Raw genomic sequence first — 20,890 nt, 5'->3', positions numbered from 1 at the left:
CCCCTCAGCCTCTGAGACTGGCGTCGGTAGTGACTACCACCCAGCTCCAGGACTGCAGGGACCGACTCCCCCGAAGGGAATCCACCTCCATCCACCATTTTAGGAAGGATCGAGTTTCTGAAAACAACAACATTTGTTCTGACCTCATGGTCTGAGTGTTCCCTGTCCACTGGGACACTCTCGAGTGGAACCTGGCGAACTGTAACGTCTCTAAAGACGCCATCATCTTCCCCAGCAGTTTGAGGCACCTCCATACTGCTGTGCTCTGAGACCCTAGGATCTCCTGTACCAAGGCAGCCAGATCCCTGGCCTATGCCTCTGGTAGAAACACCCAATGCAACTGGGTATCCAGACCAATCCCCAAGAATTGGAGTCTCTGTGACGGCACCGATTGAGATTTTTGTAAATTTAAAAGCCAGCCGTGAATCTGCAAAACCTGATGGTTTCTGCCAAGTGACTCTTCACTTGTCTGCTGACTCCGCTTTAAACCGCAGGTCGTCCAAAAATGGAATAACCATGATTTCCGTCAGTCGAAGCACATCCGCCATTTCTGACATTATTTGGTGAATACCCTTGACGCTGTGGCCAGACCAAAAGGCAACGCCTGTAATTACAGGAGAAGGTCTCCTATTGCACACCCCAATAGTGCCTGATGTTCCGGGTGGATAGGAACCTGCAAGTATGCGTCCTGGACCTTCATGGACGCTAAAAATTCTCCCTGGTCCCGGCTTAGCAGCACAGACCGTAGAGACTCTATTTTGAAATGGTCTACCCACAAATGGCTATTAATGCCTTTAAGTTTAGGATCAGCTGAAAGACCCGTCTGGTTTGGGCACCAAAAACAGAGTGAAATAAAAGCCTTTTTTCCCTCCGCTCTGGGGACCGGGACTACCACACCCTTCTCTAAAAGAGAATGAGCCGCTCCCAAGAGAGCTGTACGGAGCCGAGCCTCCTTTGGTAGTGGTGTAGGAATGAACCTTCTCGGTGGAAGAACTTTGAAGGGAATCTTTTAACCCTGGGTTATATTTCTAACCCAAGCGTTCCGGTCTAACAGTGCCCCTGCGTCTCTGAACAGTGACAGACGTCCCCCCTCCTTAAAACACCGCCGGGCAAAACCCCTGGCAGTATGCGGAGGATTTTTCCTCTCCTATGGTTTCTTATAAAAAGAACCAAATTTTGACTTTGGGGCCTTGCCCCTGGAGGACTGAGACTATCCCTTAAAAGACTGTCCTCAAAAGGACGCACCTCCTCTAGGGGAGGGCCGAAAGGATGGCCTGAAAGCAGAAAACCTTGATGTCTGCTTTGGCTGCAGGGGTAGGCAGGAAAGTGCTTTTTTCCACCTGTGGCCTGCTTATTAATCTCTTCCAGTTGTAAACCAATAACAGCTTTCCTTTAAAAGAAAATGCCTCTAAGCCTTTTTAGACTTGTTATCTGCCTTCCAAGCTATAAGCCAGAGCACTCTCCTGGCATTCCAAACACTGAGGAAACTCTGGCAGCCATTTTGAGAGCTTCCTGCTCAGCCTGAATCACCTTTCTGCAGCAGCATTAGACTTCTCTGCATAGTAACAACACACACAAAACAGTATGTCAACTAGAGCACAGGTCACTGACCCACCAATCCTGGCCTTAGAGACCCAGACTGAAGCCAATCAGAGGACTTGCTTGCTTGAAGGCTTGCACTGGTAGCACAGTGGCTTTTGACAAGTATACCACAGAAGCCTCTACCACTGGAACATTTTCCCAGAGGTCTGCATGATCCTCAGGCATGGGATACAGGCTTAACCATCTATTTTGGCATCTAAAGCCTTTTGTCAGGGGTTTTCCAATAAATCTTGTAAACCCTTGTCTGCAGAGAGATATCATTTCCCTCACGCTGTCTCTTAAAAACAACCTTAGCAGGAGTTTTTTTTTTTTTTACTTCACAGACAAATTCAATGTCTGTTTACAGCAGTAATCAAATCCTCCACCCCTGAGGGTGAGGACTCTTCAGGAACATCACCCTGAACCCAGGGTATGTCTGTGTACTCTCCCTCCTCATCAGCAGCTAATAATGGCACTGAATAAGACCTTTTAGGGGTCCCCCCAGAATAACCATAAAGCTTGTCAAACAAGTAATTTAAACCTGCTGATTCCCATAGCAGTATCCTGCATGACTTGTATAAGTCAGGATCTGTCTGGGTCCGAGGCAAAGAGCTGGCCCGACTGCTGAGAGAATGGCCCTGGTCTAGGGAAATTACCAGCCATCACTCTGCCTGTCCAGTAATGCACCAAAGCATTTTCAGACCTGTCTCAGGGACTCAGCCCTCGCAAGGTCCGATGCACTACCCTCTGGGGTTCACTCCCCATGGGTTTCACAGCAGCGCATAAAATACAAAAGCCCCCCTTAGGGACAAATTTCAGTGTACAACCACTGCAAGCGCTCAATGCATTAAAGGCTCCCTCCCCCAAAACCACAGACTGTTGCTCAGACATGATGTTCTCAATAACACAGTCACAGCATTAAATGTACATACATTATATACAGTGTACTCAGCCACTTAGCTTTCTGTAGTCTTCAGAATGGGGAAAGCGAAGCCCAGGAAATCCAATCACTCTGTCAGGATCAGTAAGCCAGCTCAGCTCCGCTGCAAGCGTTCTGAATGGCGCCAAAAACAGAGTGAGGGAAGGGACCAAGTCCCTGCTGCTGCGGGGTCTGTGACTTTTGGCGCCAACTACCCCCAGACAGCCGCTCCCATTGTAGGATCTCCTCGTTCCAGTATCTCCCCCTCAGCTGGGGACCACTCGGAACATGCCTGTAACAACACTGCTGTCCTCTCAATATAGGAGCTCAGTGTGTAAGCTCCGCAGAAAATGGCCGCCGCCATCACGGAGCGCCTGTCCCCCATGATCCCCACCTAGCGTGAAGCCGGTTTCAGGGCGCTCCGGAGCCCAGGCAGCTTCTTAAAAGAAGCTGTAAGCGCTGCACAGGGAGGCCAGACAGCGTCTCCCTCGTGCACAGTGAGCTGACAGGACTCGTTTCTGTCAGCTCCTGCTGCGCTAGCAGTGCGAGGATTCACTAATGAGAATCCTCACACTGTGCCTACCTAGCTAGTGTAGAAGTTAATAAAATAATAAAAACCCTAAATAACTCTACTCCTTCGGCTGCTCCAGCAGCCCTTTAGAATAGCACCCACTCCAGTGGGCACCTAACACGAACTGAGGAATCTGGGATGCAGTAGGGGAGGAGCCTACCCTCCAAAAGCTTTAGGATAGGTGCCTGGCTCCTGCGGACCCTCCTACATCCCAATGTGAAGCTGTGTCACCAGGACCATTGAAAGAGAAATGTACACTGTTGGGGAGTCCTGATGACCGAGGTTGAGAACCACTGCTCTTGGGTGTTGGGATTTAAAAAAAGTTTGGGAACCACTGTCCTACGCCATACTAGAAAGATGTACCGAAAAAGTTACTTGCAGCCAATCAAGCAGGTCTGAATCACCCTCTACATTTAGTTTTCTGTACTGTTGCTGGAAGTCTGCATACTTTTATTCAGGCAATGTATGGTTCTATCTATATGATGCTTTGAAATAAAAATCATTCTTTCAAAAAAAAAAAACCTTTCAAAAATTCTATAGACTTAATGTTCTATAGAAATATCTCACAAGAAGCATTTAGGCATAGACACGCCCATAGGTTTATTTATTTATTAACAGTTTCTTATATAGCGCACACATATTTCACAGCGCTTTACAGAGAATACTTGAACATTCACATCAGTCCCTGCCCCAGTGGAGCTTACAATCTAATCCCTACCACACACACACACATTCCAGGGTTAATTTTGTTGGAAGCCAATTAACCTACCAGTATATTTTTGGATTGTGGGAGGAAACTGGAGTACCAGGAGGAAACCCACGCAAGTATGGGGAGAATATACAAACTCCACACAGTTAGAGCCATGGTGGGAATCGAACCCATTACCTCAGTGCTGTGAGGCAGTAATGCTAACCATTACACCATCCGTACTGCTCCATGTGGAGTTAGACACGCCCTTTGGGCACTGTGTGACACGCCCCTTACAAAGGCGCTTGGCGCATCCTACTGTAATTTTCCTGACTGTAGTTTTCAATTGGAGGGAAGTATGTTGTAACCACAAAGAAAAGTGATCTACATCAGATTCATAGACTAGTTAATAGTACCCCTTTTATACCAAAAACGCCAGGTCGCATCCGGGTTTTTGATCCCTGCTTCAAGCCAGGTGTGACCCTGCGTTTGCACCCTTTTACACCACTGTCGCATCCCCCCTGCCGCTTGGAGATTATGTCATCTCCGATCGCCGCCGCCAGGACCCGGAATGCTGCGCTGGGGGCAAGCCCAGCACTAAGGTAATCTGCTGGGCTGCCCCCAGCCCCCGTCCACCCCTTGTCCGGGAGGTGAATGGATGCCGCTCACAGGCATCCATTCACCTCCTCTGCTACTGCTGTCTGCAGGGTATAGCAGACAGCAGTGCAGGCTGCCTGTGCCCCCCTTCCCCGTCCAACCTGCGGACAATGCACCGCGCCCCCCCGGGGTGGCCCTTTCGGACCGCACCCGACTCGGCTGAAATGATGCGGAGGGGTTACAATGCCTTTTGTTATATTTATTGTGGCACAAACACTCTGGGAAACTGTATATAGGAAAGTAGTGTATGGCGGCGGATGCTGGGAGTAGTAGTATAAGAACTGATAGTGTTAGCAATATGGTCGTATCGTTCATTAGACCCCACCTACTGTATGTGACTGCCAAAACTGGCTTACGCTCTAGAGCAGGCATGTACAACTTGCGGCCTTCTAGCTCCTGTGAAACTACACATTCCAGCATGTCGCTGAAACAGACACGGCCATTTTCATTGGCAATTGGAATCATTATATAAGGCTTGCTAATGTAATTTAGCAGAGAATTTCACCAACCAATTTTTTTTTTATTTTTTTTTTTGACAGCTGTATCCACCCAGAAAGCTACGAGCTCTCCTTAAACAGAACATTATTCCTGGTTAAAGTACCAACATCGGAGTGTACAAATTGGTTGTTTTTATTCTTGTGCCCTGCCAATTGCAGGGAGAAGGTAATAAACAATGGTAGCCTGGGTGATGCTCACACAAAAAGAATGATTTTGCTTAAACCATCCTGATTCTTAAAATGTCTGTAATTTTTTTAAATAGTCCAGACACCCAGTCGTTTGGCTATGTGCTTTGTACCAAACAGTACTCTCACACAGGTACCAGCTCTGTATGTGTACCCAGTACAGATACAAGCCTTGTACTTTGGTGTACCCAACTTGGCCTCCGAGTGAGGCAGAGACCTGTGTCACATGTAACCTCAGCATAGCATGTGACACAACACAGTAACAGCACAGCAAGAGCTGTAGGCTTTCCTCTGTATGTGTACACTGTAGCCTGTCCTCAGAGTAAGGCAGTGACCTATGTGTCACTTGTAATCTCAGCATAACATGTGGTACAACACTAACAGCAGAGCAAGAGCTGTGGACACTAACAGCACAGCAAGAGCTGTGGCTGCTGCTGCCCTTGGTATGTGTACACTGTATCTGTACACTGTAGCCTGGCCTCAGAGGAAGGCAGTGGCCTCTGTGTCACCTGTAATGGCAGCCGAGCATGTGTACTGACAGCCCAGCAAGAGATGTGGCTGCTGCTGCTGCCCTCAGTATGTGTACACTGTATCTGTACACTGTAGCCTGGCCTCAGAGTAAAGCTGGCCATACATCAGAAAGATCGATCTTAAGATCGATTGCACTCATGATTGTGTACAATTTCCCTTGAAATCCCCAGCAGTCCTTGGTGGTTTTTGGACACACAATCTACACCAGGGTTGCCGACTTATAAATGCTCCTCTCCGGGAGAAGCCCGGAGAGGAGACTTTCCTTACCCGATCGGGGGGCGGGGCTTGACTGTGACGTCATTAAGCCCCGCCCCCATTACGGATAACAGTCAAAATGACTAATCTCTATGGAGGGGGCGGGGCTAAAATGACGCGATTGTGCCATTTTAGCCCCGCCCCCTCCTCTGAGACCCGCGGATTGCGGCATTTAAATGCCGCGATTCGGGGGGCTCAGGGGGGTCCCCCAGATTCCGGGAGGATTGCCCACCCTTCCGGGGGGCCGGGAGGAGGACCCGATTTTCGGGAGACTCCCGGGAATTCCGGGAGGGTCGGCAACCCTGATCTACACACAATCGATCATATGATCAGTCATACAATCCATCTGCTGCATGATTTTGTACACAAGATGTGCACACAATCTGCATACAATCCATCATACAATCAGTCATACAATCCATCTTATGATTGATTGTATGATTTTGTACACAAGATGTGCACACAATCTGCATACAATCCATCTTACAATCAATTGAGATTGTATGATTGGGTACAATATCTTTCTGATGTATGGCCAGCTTAAGGCAGTGACCTCTGTGTCACCTGTAATGGCAGCATAGCATGTGTACTGACAGCACTGCAAGAGTCTGTGCACTGTATCTTACAATGTAACAAAACTGCAAGAGCTGAAGCTGCCCTTGTCCTCTGTATGACCCTGCTGTCTGCAAACTCTTCCCCCAAATCTGCATGTCCACTCTGACTCTGTAATAATGCTAGGGACACCATCTCTTTCTGTAAGAAATGAGGGGTACAAGGCAAAGAGACACTTGTAAGGCTTGCAAGCAGAGGCTACATAAAAATCTCCCCTTGTGGCCTCTGAGGACAAAGGGGACATCACCTCAGTGATCTGAGGAGGCCAGACAGGGCTATCCCTATGGGATGATAACCCAGGGTTAGATGCTGTCTATCACAGTGTTCTCAGATAACAGTGTAAACTGAGTTGTACCTTTCATGCAGGTTACTCTCTGCAGAGCTCTGGAGATTTCACCTGCCAATATACAGTATATACGTATACACTACACACACACAGAGAGAGAGAGAGAGAGAGAGAGAGAGAGAGAGAGAGAGAGAGAGAGAGAGTAGGTATAGGTAACCAGAGATAGAATCACTGGACAGGAGAGACAGTATAAGGAGATGAGCTGCCACAGGCCATAAACAACACCATGGTATATAACACAGGGGTGCTATGACCTAATTTACATACAGCCCAATACTGTCCTACTATGCTCTAAACCCCACTGTCTGATATCCCAGAACTTGGGGGAGCAGCTGCAGCCATAGATGCAGTTACTGGGAGACTAGGACATGCTGGAGCACAGGACTCCCTAGCAGCAGCAGTCAGGAGCCTCCAGCAGCATGCATGGGGGCCAAGCATATTAAAATGGCCGCCCAAGCTGCGTTTAAGCTGGGGAAGCACCTGGTCACTGGGAGCAAACCCCGCTGTACGCTCCCCACCCGGTTAGCTCCGAGTAGGGATCGTGACGCAAGCTGCATCACTCTGGGACAGAGGTCTCAGGAGCCGGGGACCCTGGCGCAAACCGCAAGCAGTGGCGATGGGGTCCCCCCGGCAGCTTCTATGGCGCGCTTTTCAGGAAAAAGACGCGCTGTTTACACCGCCCATTGCCCGGACTCCCCTGCTAGCGGGGAGCCAGGATATACATACCCTGCCTGCTGGCCGGCGGCGGTGAGGCTGTGCGGACTGAGGCGCGGCCGCATGCAGTGGCGTCCAGTCACTCTGGGACGGCGGTCCCAGGAGCCGGGGACCCCCGCGCAGACCGCGAGCAGTGGCGCTGGGGTCCCCCCGGCAGCTCCCGCGACGCAGACAGGCAGTCGGCAGAAGCTGCCTGTCTGTCCTCAATGTTAAAAGGTGTAAAAACAAACATAAATGAAATACAAATTTCTATTTGCCCTAAGAGGACAAAACTGTTGCACCCAGCTCCCCGGGCACATTCTAAGACTGCCTGGGATGGGGAAGTAGAGGGGAGGAGTCAGCCATACTTGTAAATTTCTTAAAGTGCCCATGCTCCTAGTGGTCGCCCTCTATTCCCCACTGTAACTCCAGTGCCACCTAGTGGATGAAGGAGAAAACTCTTCACTACTGTATAACCGCAGCTCACCGTTACCAATTCTAAACAGTCTCTTGTTACAGTACATCTTCAGTTGTGACACCTGTCAGTATCACACTGACCCCAGGGGTTAATAAACTGCTTTCTGTTCTACCCTGATACTAGTAAATCCCCTAAACTCCAATACTGCTCTAAAACAAACAGTCATATTTATTGTGGGTTTTATTACTGTTTTAATTCAGCTCATCCTGGAAAAGGATTTGTGGCATTGAGAAAACCTCTGCGAGTATTTATAACAGTGTATTGAGAATAAAACATTAACCCCTTCATGACAGAGCCAGTTTGTGCCTTCATGACAGAGCCCTTTTTTTCAAATCTGACATGTCTCACTTAAGTGGGGATAACTTTTTTTTGCTTTTACTTATCCCAGTGATTTTGAGATTGTTTTCTCGTGACACATTGTACTTCAAGTTAGTGGTAAATTTGGGTCGATACAGTCTGTGTTTTTTTGTGAAAAATACCAAAATATCGTGAAAAAATGGAAAATTTAGCAATATGCAAAATGTCACATTTTCTGCTTGTGAGACAAATAATCATACCACTCAAAATAGTTAATAACTAACAAAGACCATATGTCTACTTTATGTTGCAATCATTATTTCAACTTCCTTTTAATTTTTTTGGACACTAGGAGGCTTCAAATATGACTAGCAAATTCTCAAATTTTCAAGAAAATTTCAAACACTGATTTTTTTAGGGACCAGTTCAGTTCTGATGTGACTTTGAGGGACTTGTATGTGAGACACCCCCATAAATGATGCCATTTCAAAAACTGCACCCCTCACAGTATTCAAAACAGCATTTTGGAAGTTTGTTAACCCTTTAGGTGTTTCACAGGAATTAAAACAAAGTGTAGGTGAAATTTCAAAATTTCATTTTTTTTTTCGGATTTTCAATTTTAATACATTTTTCTAAGGAACACAGTACATTTTACTAGAGAAATGTGACTAAAAATTGATTCCCCCAATTCTTTGGTTTTCATAAATATCCTATATGTGGCCCTAGTGTGCACGGTGACCAAACCACAGGCTTCATAATAGAAGGAGCACCTACTTGATTTTGGAGACTCCTTTTTATGAGATTATTTTTTAGGCACCATGTAGGTTTCTAGGCACCATAAGATGCTAAAAGTTAGGAACCCCCCCACAAGTGACCCCATTTTGCAAACTACACCCCTCAGGGAATTCATCTAGGGGTATAGTGTACATTTCAAACCCCCAGGGGTTTCACCAATTGTGGTACAACTGGGCAGTGAAAATGAAAAAAAATAATTTTTCATTTTCACAGCTCAGTTGTATCAAAATTGGTGAAACCCCGGGGGGTTTGAAATGTACTCTATACCCCTAGATGAATTCCCTGAGGGGTGTAGTTTGCAAAATGGGGTCACTTGTGGGGGGGTTCCACTGTATGGGTGTTTCGGGGGTCATTCAACCAGAATCTGTGCTGCAAAATCCAAAAATCACTCCTTCCCTTCTGAGTCCTGCCATGCACCCAACTGGTATTTTTTGGTCACATGTGAGGCATTGCCGTACCCGGGAGAAATTGGGGCACAGATTTTGGGGTGCTTTGTCTCCTTCATTCCTTGTGAAAATGAAAAATTTTGAGCCAGATCTGCATTTTTGTGTAAAAAAATTTAATTTTCACATCAGTCCCTGCCCCAGTGGAGCTTACAATCTAATCCCTACCACACACACACACATTCCAGGGTTAATTTTGTTGGAAGCCAATTAACCTACCAGTATATTTTTGGATTGTGGGAGGAAACTGGAGTACCAGGAGGAAACCCACGCAAGTATGGGGAGAATATACAAACTCCACACAGTTAGAGCCATGGTGGGAATCGAACCCATTACCTCAGTGCTGTGAGGCAGTAATGCTAACCATTACACCATCCGTACTGCTCCATGTGGAGTTAGACACGCCCTTTGGGCACTGTGTGACACGCCCCTTACAAAGGCGCTTGGCGCATCCTACTGTAATTTTCCTGACTGTAGTTTTCAATTGGAGGGAAGTATGTTGTAACCACAAAGAAAAGTGATCTACATCAGATTCATAGACTTGTTAATAGTACCCCTTTTATACCAAAAACGCCAGGTCGCATCCGGGTTTTTGATCCCTGCTTCAAGCCGGGTGTGACCCTGCGTTTGCACCCTTTTACACCACTGTCGCATCCCCCCTGCCGCTTGGAGATTATGTCATCTCCGATCGCCGCCGCCAGGACCCGGAATGCTGCGCTGGGGGCAAGCCCAGCACTAAGGTAATCTGCTGGGCTGCCCCTAGCCCCCGTCCACCCCTTGTCCGGGAGGTGAATGGATGCCGCTCACAGGCATCCATTCACCTCCTCTGCTACTGCTGTCTGCAGGGTATAGCAGACAGCAGTGCAGGCTGCCTGTGACCCCCCCCCCCCCCCCCCCAACCTGCGGACACTGCACCGCGCCCCCCCCCCCCCGGGGTGGCCCTTTGGGACCGCACCCGACTCGGCTGAAATGATGCGGAGGGGTTACAATGCCTTTTGTTATATTTATTGTGGCACAAACACTCTGGGAAACTGTATATAGGAAAGTAGTGTATGGCGGCGGATGCTGGGAGTAGTAGTATAAGAACTGATAGTGTTAGCAATATGGTCGTATCGTTCATTAGACCCCACCTACTGTATGTGACTGCCAAAACTGGCTTACGCTCTAGAGCAGGCATGTACAACCTGCGACCTTCTAGCTCCTGTGAAACTACACATCCCAGCATGCCTTGCCATAGTTTTAGCACTCGCTAATAGCAAAACTATGGGAAGGCATGATGGGACTTGTAGTTTCGCAACAGCCGGAGGGCCGCAGGTTGGACATGACTGCCCTAGAACAGTGGTTCCCAACCCTGGTCCTCAAGTACCCCCAACAGTGCACATTTTCCAGGTCTCCACACAGAATCACAAGTGATATAATTAGCTCCACCTGTGGATCTTTTAAAATGTGTCTGAATAATGAGTGCACCTGCTGGGTGACCTGGAAAACGTGCACTGTTGGGGGTACTTGAGGACCACGGTTGGGAACCACTGCCCTAGAATGTCATGTGCATGATCTAGGGATCCATCGTCTTGGACAGAGATAAAAGAAGAAGATTAAGAAGCATTTAGAGCAGTTTCTGTTGTTTTACAGCTGCGCTAGCATAATGCCGGGAGATGATTGCTTGGTTCTTTGTCAATATCCTCTCTGGGAGAAGCAACCGCAGGCCGCTTTCAGGGGGTGTGGCGGAACAGACTCAACATTAGACCCCGCCCCCAGCCAACTTATACTGTAATTTGGCTTCTAATTGTGGTTTTACCTAACATTTACTGACTACCGGTACTCTGACAAGGGAGCGAGCGCAAAGAAGCCCCGTGCAGGTTCGGTGGCTCATCGGGCATTTAGCAGTCGGGATTCCAATGTCGGTATAGTGACTGTCGGGGGGCATCCGGCTCTTGTTATCATCTTTGTGCTTAATTCAATCTTATCCTCATGTATGTAACCCGAGAATGGGAGGTTTATCAGCTGCATCATTATTTCTCTTTCCTCCACTAGGTGACACTGGAGAGTTACAGTGGGGAATAGAAGGGCGACCACAGGGAGCTTGGGCACTTTAGAATAAATTAACAGTGACTAACTCCTCCCCTTCTACTTCCTCTCCTAGGCAGTCTTAGCATGTGCCCTGCGGGAGCTGGGCGCATTGTTAGCTCACTCTTGGGCTTTTCTAATTTTTTCTTTATTTTTCCGGATTTTTAAGATCTACACAGGCAGATAGTCCCTGTCCCTATCTGCCTGCGACGAGGGCGCTGTTGAGGGACCGGTTGCAGCTGCTTGCAGCTTGCCTCCGGAACCTGGCTGACAGAACCACCGTTCCGGGGTCCCCGGCGCCGCTGCATGCAGCGCGCCTCGCGGACCGCAAGCCTCGGCGCGTACAGCAGCTACAGGGGTAAGTATGGTCAGACAGGCAGGTAGCACCCTGCCCTACCTGCCTGCAAGGGGACCACAGTAACAGAGAATCCGGTCGCCGCTGCATGCAGCGTGCCTCGCGGACTTCCTTCAGCCACAAGCATGGCAGGGATACGTATACCCTGGCTCCCCACTAGCGGGGTAGCCAGGTAGATGCATTGGCGGTTTATCCAGCTGCAACTATAGCATAATAATAGAGTACAGTATTTTATTTTCTTTGTATACTCTATTATTATGCTATAGTTGCAGCTGGATACCAGCATTAAGATCTCCAAGGGATCCATTTGCACACTTTTGTACAGTTTGTCAGTAAGACCGCTATCCGGAGTGAAAACTTACATTCACTATCCATTTACCTAAGGGTATGTACATTCTCAGTATTGAAAAAGTAACTACTTAATTGTGTATATACTAAATTAGTAATATGGCCTTTCTCCACCACCTAGAAAGTTACCCCTGAGGAAGTCATTTTTTTTTGACAAAACGCCTTGGGAGTTTTTTCCTGATTATATCGATTCGACCAACTGACTGCATACAAGCAAAAATGTTTTTACTTTGTTTTTAAATTAATTGTATTAAATACTGTTGTACAGTGACCAATCGATATATTTTCTTGATCCTTCTGGTGGTGGATCTCCATAAAATAGTGGCGCGTCTTCTATCTTTTTTCTTCTATTCCCCACTTCCCCTGCTAACAGGGGGGACTGACAGAGTGCTGCCCAATCTACTTTATCTAGCGCATTGAAAGGGTACCCCACTCTTTGTTCTATATATATATATATATATATATATATATATATATATATATATATATATCTCCGGAAGGGCCGTCACTCTGGACTGAAGTGAGCTAAGATGTGTAGCCTTGCCCCGGTGCCAGCTTTCAGAGGGCAGCCACAATGAACTGCCCACAGAATACTATGACGAAATGAATGGGCACTCGAGGACTCACAAATGCTGGTGAAATCAAAAGGCCGTGTTTATTCCATAAGTGGTCTTACAGGCGTCAACGTTTCGGGGGCCGGACCCCCGTCGTCAGGACAAAATGCAGACAGGGTGAAGTACAGAATAAAGTGCAAGTGCATGGGTATTTATAAGACATGTTAACAAATAGGCGCTAACTTACCCCCTCCCTGTAGCCGTCCCCCACGAGCATCCACAGGCCGGTTTCCGGAGTACTGCGCACAGCAGTGACGTCACCACGTTCAGCGGCGTCCAGCTGACCGCGCGTCATCACGGTCGTCATCCCGCGGTGACGTGGGTGGGCTGGGAAAGAGATTGCAGCTCACATTAGCATGAATACAAGTATCGTGCTACAGAAGTCATAAAGCAACAAAGGCATCCATACATACACAAAACTTCAGAGGATGCAAGTGAATAAAAAATGCAAAAAAACAAGTGGACATGACCATATTATGACTACATAGTGACATCTAGTGGCTAAAAATGAGAAGACATATATAATAAAAAACGAACATTTAAAAAGGGTATACGTATAAAAAGATAACTGCGTGCGGCCCCGAATTGGAGCCGTACTGGGCAAAAGTCAAAGTGCATATGCTGGGTGAGGTGCAAACCCTATGGCGTGAGTGGTTTAAATGCAGGGAGAAATACTGAGTCCCTGCTGGGTATCTATAATAAGCAAAAACAGCCCTGTGTGGGGTGATGCAGCCAGCATCACTGTATGCGCATAGCACCAGAAGCCAGAAATTGCAACAACAGAATGCCAGCATCTTGTATATTATATGTTATCCTGGTGTGTCACCTGGACACCGATAAGGCTGGGGGACTGGTGTCACACAGTGGGATGACAAGTACCTTTAACAAGGGGGAGAGAAAAGGAAGAAGGAAGACATGATTGTGTGTTAGTGGACCAAAATGGTTACAAAAAATTATGTAGGCCAAGTGTGTCATTAAGGCCTTTAGGGTGTAGTGTGTCCATTTTGTAAATCCACTTGGACTCAAGCTGCAGAAGCTGTTTGGAACGGTTGCCACCCCGTATGTGTACCGGCACGTGGTCTATGATCTTATATTTGATCATTGCCATGTTATGTTTGGCCTTGGCGAAATGCCTGGTCACTGGTTGCTCCCCTGAGCCAGAATGAAGGGCTGCCCGTATGGCACAATCGGTCTTGCCGATGTAATGTATTCCACATGGACAATAAATGATGTAGATAACAAATTTAGTCGTGCACGTGAGGGGCCATCTGATTTAAAAATTTTTTACCCGTATAGAGATGTGCAACTTCGGTGCAAGCTGTCATGAAGCTGCATGTTGTGCAGCCTAGGCACCGGTAACAGCCCATTCTGGTGGGTCTGATTTGTCTAGAAGGGGTGTCAAAATTTGTAATCTCGGTCTTGACCAATAGGTCCTTCAAGTTTGGGCCGCGCTTGTAGCTCGGCATCAGCTTGGTGTCTTTGAACACCGGTAGCTCGGGATCCGAACGCACAATTTCCCACCAGTTTTTTACTCTGCTGGTGGTTTCTCGGCTGGCAGAGCTAAAGTCATTAACCCATGGAATACATGGCTTTATGACTTTAGGTGTTGCACCTGTGATAAGAGTGATGCGCTCACACGCCAGAGCCCTGGCCTTGGCTTTAAGTAGGCCCTGTCTGGGGTAGCCTCTGTCCTCGAACTTCTGCTGCATGATGTCCAGTTGGTGATGGGTTTCAGAGTCGGTATCAGTGATCCTGCATACTCTCAAAAACTGAGTATGGGAGACTCTCCACCGTGTTGCGTGGGTGCGAGCTGTTGTGTCTAAGTATAGTATTGCGATCTGTCGGTTTGACATACAAAGAAGTGTGTGTAAATCCCAAAAATACAAATGTGTAAAAAATAGGCGTATTTCTGCCTACGAATCCATTTTGGTACATTTCCCCCGATGTATACATAGTATATATATATACACGCTATACTGCTGTTCTGTTCTCAAAGACAACATGAAGCATATATATCACTTGTGGAGCCGATATTTATGGTACAACACGCCCCTGTAATTCTCACATTCATAGAGATCCCACAGCACATCTCCCCCATGTGTTAGAGCCTGACATCTCCGATTTACAAACATGATCATTAGCGATCAGTTTGACCATGTTATTATTGTATACAGAGATCCATATGTAACACACCCGTCCGGATCCCTGTGTTAACACCATACAATTGTCACGCTAGATGCGGTGACATCTTCTTCACATCACTTCTTAAACATTGCTCGGGCAGTAGTCCCGTGGCATCTGAAATTTACACTTCAAACTTGCACCATTTTTTAACATTGTTTTACTGTTTTAATGTAGGTTATTTATGTGCCATTTATGTGTTGTTATAGGCAGAAGCCAAACCCGGATCCTGGAGCGGAGGTTGTCATACAGAAGTGGGCGATACGGTGGGGTCACCATAGCAACCCATCTACAACAGAGGGGAGCGTGATGATGCAGTGAGGCTCCGCCCACTGACATCCGCCCGCACCGGAAGCCGCACTGGACGCAACCGGGACGCTCCACGTACGGGAATGGTGAGTATGCACATGCTGTATGTATTTAAATGTTTGCTGTGTCACCCGCACGCGTTGTACACCTTGACAAAGGGGTATCCAGTCCCCGAAACGTCGGTCACCTCCAATAAACACATTGTTAAGCCCACGGAGTGCCGCTGCCTGCTTGGATAATTCCTTAGATAGATAGATACCAGAAAGAACCCCCACTGGGGGAATAAACAGCACTCACCAGTCTGTAGTTCAATGGAGGTACAACCAGGAGGTAATCCAAAGTTTATTTTCTGCAAGAGAGATCTTCTGACGTTTCGGTCCCCGCTGGTACCTTTATCAAGGCAGCCACTGTGTCAAATAGTCACAACTTAAATCTGTGTGGGAAGGGGGATATATAGCCTTTGAGTATAAAGAAATATAAAAATATATGATACAGCCAGTACAGGATATGGCAGGTGAGCCAGTGACAGGGACTATAGAGAGGTAGGGCAGGGGGATCAGAGGCGGTCCTGCAGCGATGCATAACCCACAACAGAGAGAGCCGGCACCGGGAAGGGTGATCCCTGGAGAGGACAAGGGCCTGTGCAGTGCTGTGAGCTGCTAACCTGTAAGGAGCGGAGGCTGCGCAGCTGTGAGACCAGGAATGGCGCCAGGAGAGCCAGGCTCCTCCAAGTCCCCTACTGCTGCCACCTGCCAGAGGGAAGGGAACCGCGCTGCCCCCACTAGCTGCCAACCACAGAAGGAGCCCCAAACCCGGAGAGAACAGAATGATGTGTGCTGCCGAGGTGTCCTACATAGTGCCTGCCTGTGGAGGAGCCGAGAGGGTGAAGACTAGAACCTCAAGGAAGAAGGTGCTGAGGGGGTAAATTACCTGGGAGCACACCCAGCCGGAGGATTCTCCTGAAGTTGCTCCGAAGAAGATAGAGGACGCAGCAAGTGGAGACCAAGGTGCGCAGGCACCGCGGAGGACACTCGCTCTCGAGGAACCAGGACTGGAGGACATGCAAAGGACCCCTAGCTGGAGACCTGTAGAAGCCCCCTCAGTGGTGCGGAGCTGCCCCTAGAGAAGCCTGCCCGAAAGTAAGTTAAGAACACGATGTAACATCAAGGACAGGAGCTGCTCAGAGGACAGGTGACAGCCCAGCGGAGGAGAGGATAGAGGAGGATCCCCAGCCTGATAGGAGCCGGGGGTGGAAGCAGAGGCCGACCCATAACAGCACAACAGGCGGAGCAGAGGACGACCCAGCACCTCCTGCTGCAGGAGCCGAGGACACGGGACACAAGGCAGACGTCAGGCTCATGGCAGATGCTGTGCGGCTGTGGTACAGGTATATGTGCGCTGTTGTGTGTTTATGCTGGGCGTTATGGGTAATAGAGGAGGTTTCTTTTTTAGGATGTCGGTATGTGGTAGACTCGCTAGTTATAGGATGTGTAGTATGCTAGGGTTTGTGGTTATAGTGGATGTATTTGTGTATGCAGGGCACCATTTGCGGATGTACTAAAAGGATGATCACAAAAAGGGATGATCGGGATGATTGCCTGCAGTTCCTATTCGCACCACTAGATGTCACAATTTTTTTTACTTCAACTGAGAATTTGTATGTTGGACACTGGTTGTGTATCCTGGACAGTCGGTAGAATAGGTAATCAGCGCTCAGTATCATTCTGTGGAGTTTTCGTAGCTTCTTAAAAGAAGCTGTAAGCGCTGCACAGGGAGGCCAGGCAGCGTCTCCCCTGTGCACAGTGAGCTGACAGGACGCGCTTCTGTCAGCTCCTGCTGTGCTAGCAGTGTGAGGATTCACTAATGAGAATCCTCACACTGTGCCTACCTAGCTAGTGTAAAAGTTAATAAAATAATAAAAACCCTAACTAACTCTACTCCTTCGGCTGCTCCGGCAGCCCTTTAGAATAGCACCCACTCCAGTGGGCACCTAACACGAACTGAGGAGTCTGGGATGCAGTAGGGGAGGAGCCTACCCTCCAAAAGCTTTAGGATAGGTGCCTGGCTCCTGCGGACCCTCCTACATCCCAATGTGAAGCTGTGTCACCAGGACCATTGAAAGAGAAAAGTATGTGCTGCACATACTTTTTGTACTTGCTTTTCATCGCATTGTATGCACAACGCATGTACAAGGATGAATGCGATGCGTGCTATTTAAGCTCAAAATGCACGCCCGCATCGAGACGTGTATGGGCACCTTAAGTCAGAGAGAACCTGAGAATTCTGACTGGGAAGTGCAATTAACAGGTCAGATGTGGACTGCTGCTTTGAAGTTGGATATCTCCATTTCCCCAGGGCCGATTTTAAAAATTCTGGTATCCCTGGAAAAAGGGGATCCTTAGCTATCAGAGTATGGCCCTTATACACCTGGGGCCCCAGAGCAAGTGCCCATTAAGCCCATACGAAAAGACCGCCCTGGTCCCGGTTCGCTGACGTCATCCGGGGGCGATTATGCTGTGTACACACGGGGGCGATAGGGGCTGAAATAGCTGGGAATATGGTTGCTGAGCGACCATATTGCCAGTGATTGGAGTGTGCACCAGCGATAAATCGCCGGGTGCGCGCTCCCGTTTTCACAAAACGGGACACTGGGCAATATGATTGCTGATATGATTGCTAGCAATATATTGCCAGCGATCATATTGCCCCGTGTGTACGCACCTTTATTCCTAACAATTTTGCTGCACCCGTCATCTTGAAACGTGCACATGTCCCTTTGTTGATGAATTTACAAGACTGCCTAATTAGAGCAATAATTGATATTTGCGTGGAGATTAATAACAGTATTACAGACACACATGCTATGACCGATAACACACACGTAACAGACTTATTTTAATTTTTTTTCTAATGCACTTTATTTCACATTTATCACTTTTCACTTATGTTTTTAATATTTCGCTGTCCTTAATAAATGATTCAATAAACATCATGTTTTAGCCAATTCTCTGTTTCTTGGGTCACTTTATTAATGTACCTATAACATTAATCAGAACATTAATATATGCTAACCTAGATTGCCCCTTGTAGGAATACTTTATCTTTCTTTGCTTCCAAGTCTAATACATATTCCTGGGTGCGCCTCCCCCATTACCAATTGATACTTAATATAGTAATGCAGGGGTGAGATAGCTATACCAATTACAGGCCGTTCGGATTGATAGCCTCTATCTATTAACCTGTATCAGCGATATCAGATGGTCGACAGTCATCAGGTCGACATACTGCAAAGTCGACATGGGTCTAGGTCAACAGGTCATTAGGTCAACATGGTCTAGGTCGACTGGGTTTTTCACTGGATTTTTGGGGGGTTTTTTGAGCCGACATGTGCCGACAGGCGGAATTTCATGCCCTACCATCCACTAGGGCAGGCGTTCCCAACCACGGTCCTCAAGGCACACCAACAGTGCAGGTTTTAGTGATATCCAGGCTTCAGCACAGATGGATTAATCCAAATCACAGGTACTAATTAAGACACCTGTGCTCAAGCCTGGATATCATTAAAACCTGTACTGTTGGTGTGCCTTGAGGACCGTGGTTGGGAACGCCTGCACTAGGGTGTGGTGGGAGAATAACATAGAGTGCCAAGCACAGCCAGACATGCGAGGGGATGCGGTGCACTTAATCCTGTGTCCATGTTGACTGTGTCGGCATTCGGGTAAAAAAAAAAGTACAAAACCCTATGTTGAGCTAGACCATTTTGACCTAATGCTTTTTTGGACCAAATGACCTGTTGACCTTGACCCATGTCGACCTTGCAGTATGTTGACCTAATGACTGTCGACAATCTTTAGGTCGACCATATGATCCTTACCTGTTTCAGCAAGGGGTGTGAGGCCAATTTCTCTCTTTCTCTCCAGGGAATGGAGAAATATCTGTGTTTAGAGCCAGACTAGAATCACGTCTGCCCGCAGACAATAGATCGGGTATCATTTTTTTATTTTTTTTTATGTATGTTTGACAAAGGCCATACACTTCACTGGAGGCGAAGATCCGCAGACGAAGGCCAGAGCATACAGCTAATTGCTGCCGATCCTACTATTAAAAAAGAAAAAGGAATGTATTGTATACACAGAACATCGAACATGCCTTCCAACTTTTACCAATAGATCAGTGGGACCTGCATGCAGCTGGCCCTGGAAAGGGGCGGGGCTATGTGCAACGGGGGCGGGACCGGGCATCGAGGCCCCGGGTTTTCCATCCTCTTTGCCAGCGTACCCAGCCCCGTCTCTCCTTGCTGCGCACGGCACCTATCCAGCAATCACCGGCTGCTCCACAAAGCAGAGCAGCCATGATCACCTCCCCTCAAGGGACATCAGGGCAGGCTCCAAATAGCGGGACCATACCACTGTAATCAGGACAGTTGGGAGGAATGCTATAAATACATTATCATGTAGCGCCTATTATTCCTGTTGTCCGACTCTACCTGTATGACTACATGTGAAGGAAAACACAGAGGCTGCTTCTTTTGCCCAACGTTTGGGAATTTATGATATTTTAGTTTTCGGAACTTGTCTCCTGTCCTACATAACAGTTTATAGACGCTGTGACCAGGGGTGAGGGTCATTAAGTCGACAGTAATTAGATCTTTTGGTCGGCAGTGAAAAGGTCTACATATGAAAAAGATCGACCTGGTTTAAATTGACGCTGAAAACGGTCAACACAATCCAAAAGGCTGCATGAAAAAGGTCAACACAGGAATAGGTCGACATGAGTTATTAAAGAAAATTGTGTATGTGGAAATCTGCTGACACGGGCACTGTATAAGTGTACAGCGACACGGACACACAGCTCCAATTTCTATTCACTTTTTTCTTAATGCACTTTTTTAATTTTAACCTATTTTGCTGTTTTGTGCCAATGAATAAACTATATTTAGAACAATTGGTCTGTACACAGACTCCGTCCTGCCCCCACTTAAAGTTATTCCTCCTGGTTATATATGGTGGCTAATTATTAATATTATGTAGTTTGAGCAGAAAATATTGTGGTATCAGTGGATGAGTCAAAAACTCAGGCTGCTCCCGGATCCGAAGGCGCTACACCCCACGCCCCTGAAACAGCAGACACTGGAGGAGGATTCGAACCCGTGGTGGCTCATCACTGCTGCTCCCCCTACATGAGCACTCTGCCGGCTTTTCTGATGGAGGCAGTCACTGACTGGGACGCCATGCCCCTGCGTAGAAGAAGCGGCTGGTAAGTGCACATGTGCAGAACACCCCCTGAGCATTGAGCAACCTGTGGGTGAGGACTGGAGCTCAGTCTGTATGTTGGTCATGTATGTGACTCCCACAGGGCTGCTGCATGGTGCTCCTGGGGATATCTATGTGTATGGGCATACCAGTGTATCCTCAGCAGCGCTACTCTATGGCTCAGGTTGTAATATCTCAGCCCCAGTGCTGTCTGC

General features: G+C 47.7%; 1 long non-coding RNA gene across 3 annotated transcripts in view; it reads right to left on the bottom strand.

The window, feature by feature from the left end:
• LOC146055907 (uncharacterized) overlaps positions 1-19,414 on the bottom strand; it is a 45,778-nt gene extending 26,364 nt beyond the window's left edge. The window contains exons 1-3 of one of the 3 annotated variants that reach the window (XR_014468983.1): positions 19,298-19,414; positions 15,721-15,856; positions 13,121-13,260 (exon numbers count right to left, since the gene is read on the bottom strand). This is a non-coding gene — a long non-coding RNA (uncharacterized LOC146055907). Of the gene's footprint in view, positions 1-13,120; positions 13,261-15,720; positions 15,857-16,087; positions 16,562-19,297 lie in introns of those variants that run through there. The other 2 variants (XR_014468981.1, XR_014468982.1) reach the window with 2 other exon arrangements.
• Between the last annotated feature and the right edge of the window lie 1,476 nt (positions 19,415-20,890).

The sequence above is a fragment of the Crinia signifera genome, unplaced genomic scaffold (genome assembly GCF_055691185.1).
Source record: "Crinia signifera unplaced genomic scaffold, ASM5569118v1 HAP2_SCAFFOLD_629, whole genome shotgun sequence".
Classification (NCBI taxonomy): Eukaryota; Metazoa; Chordata; class Amphibia; order Anura; family Myobatrachidae; genus Crinia; species Crinia signifera.
This window is presented reverse-complemented; position numbering and strand designations above follow the sequence as displayed.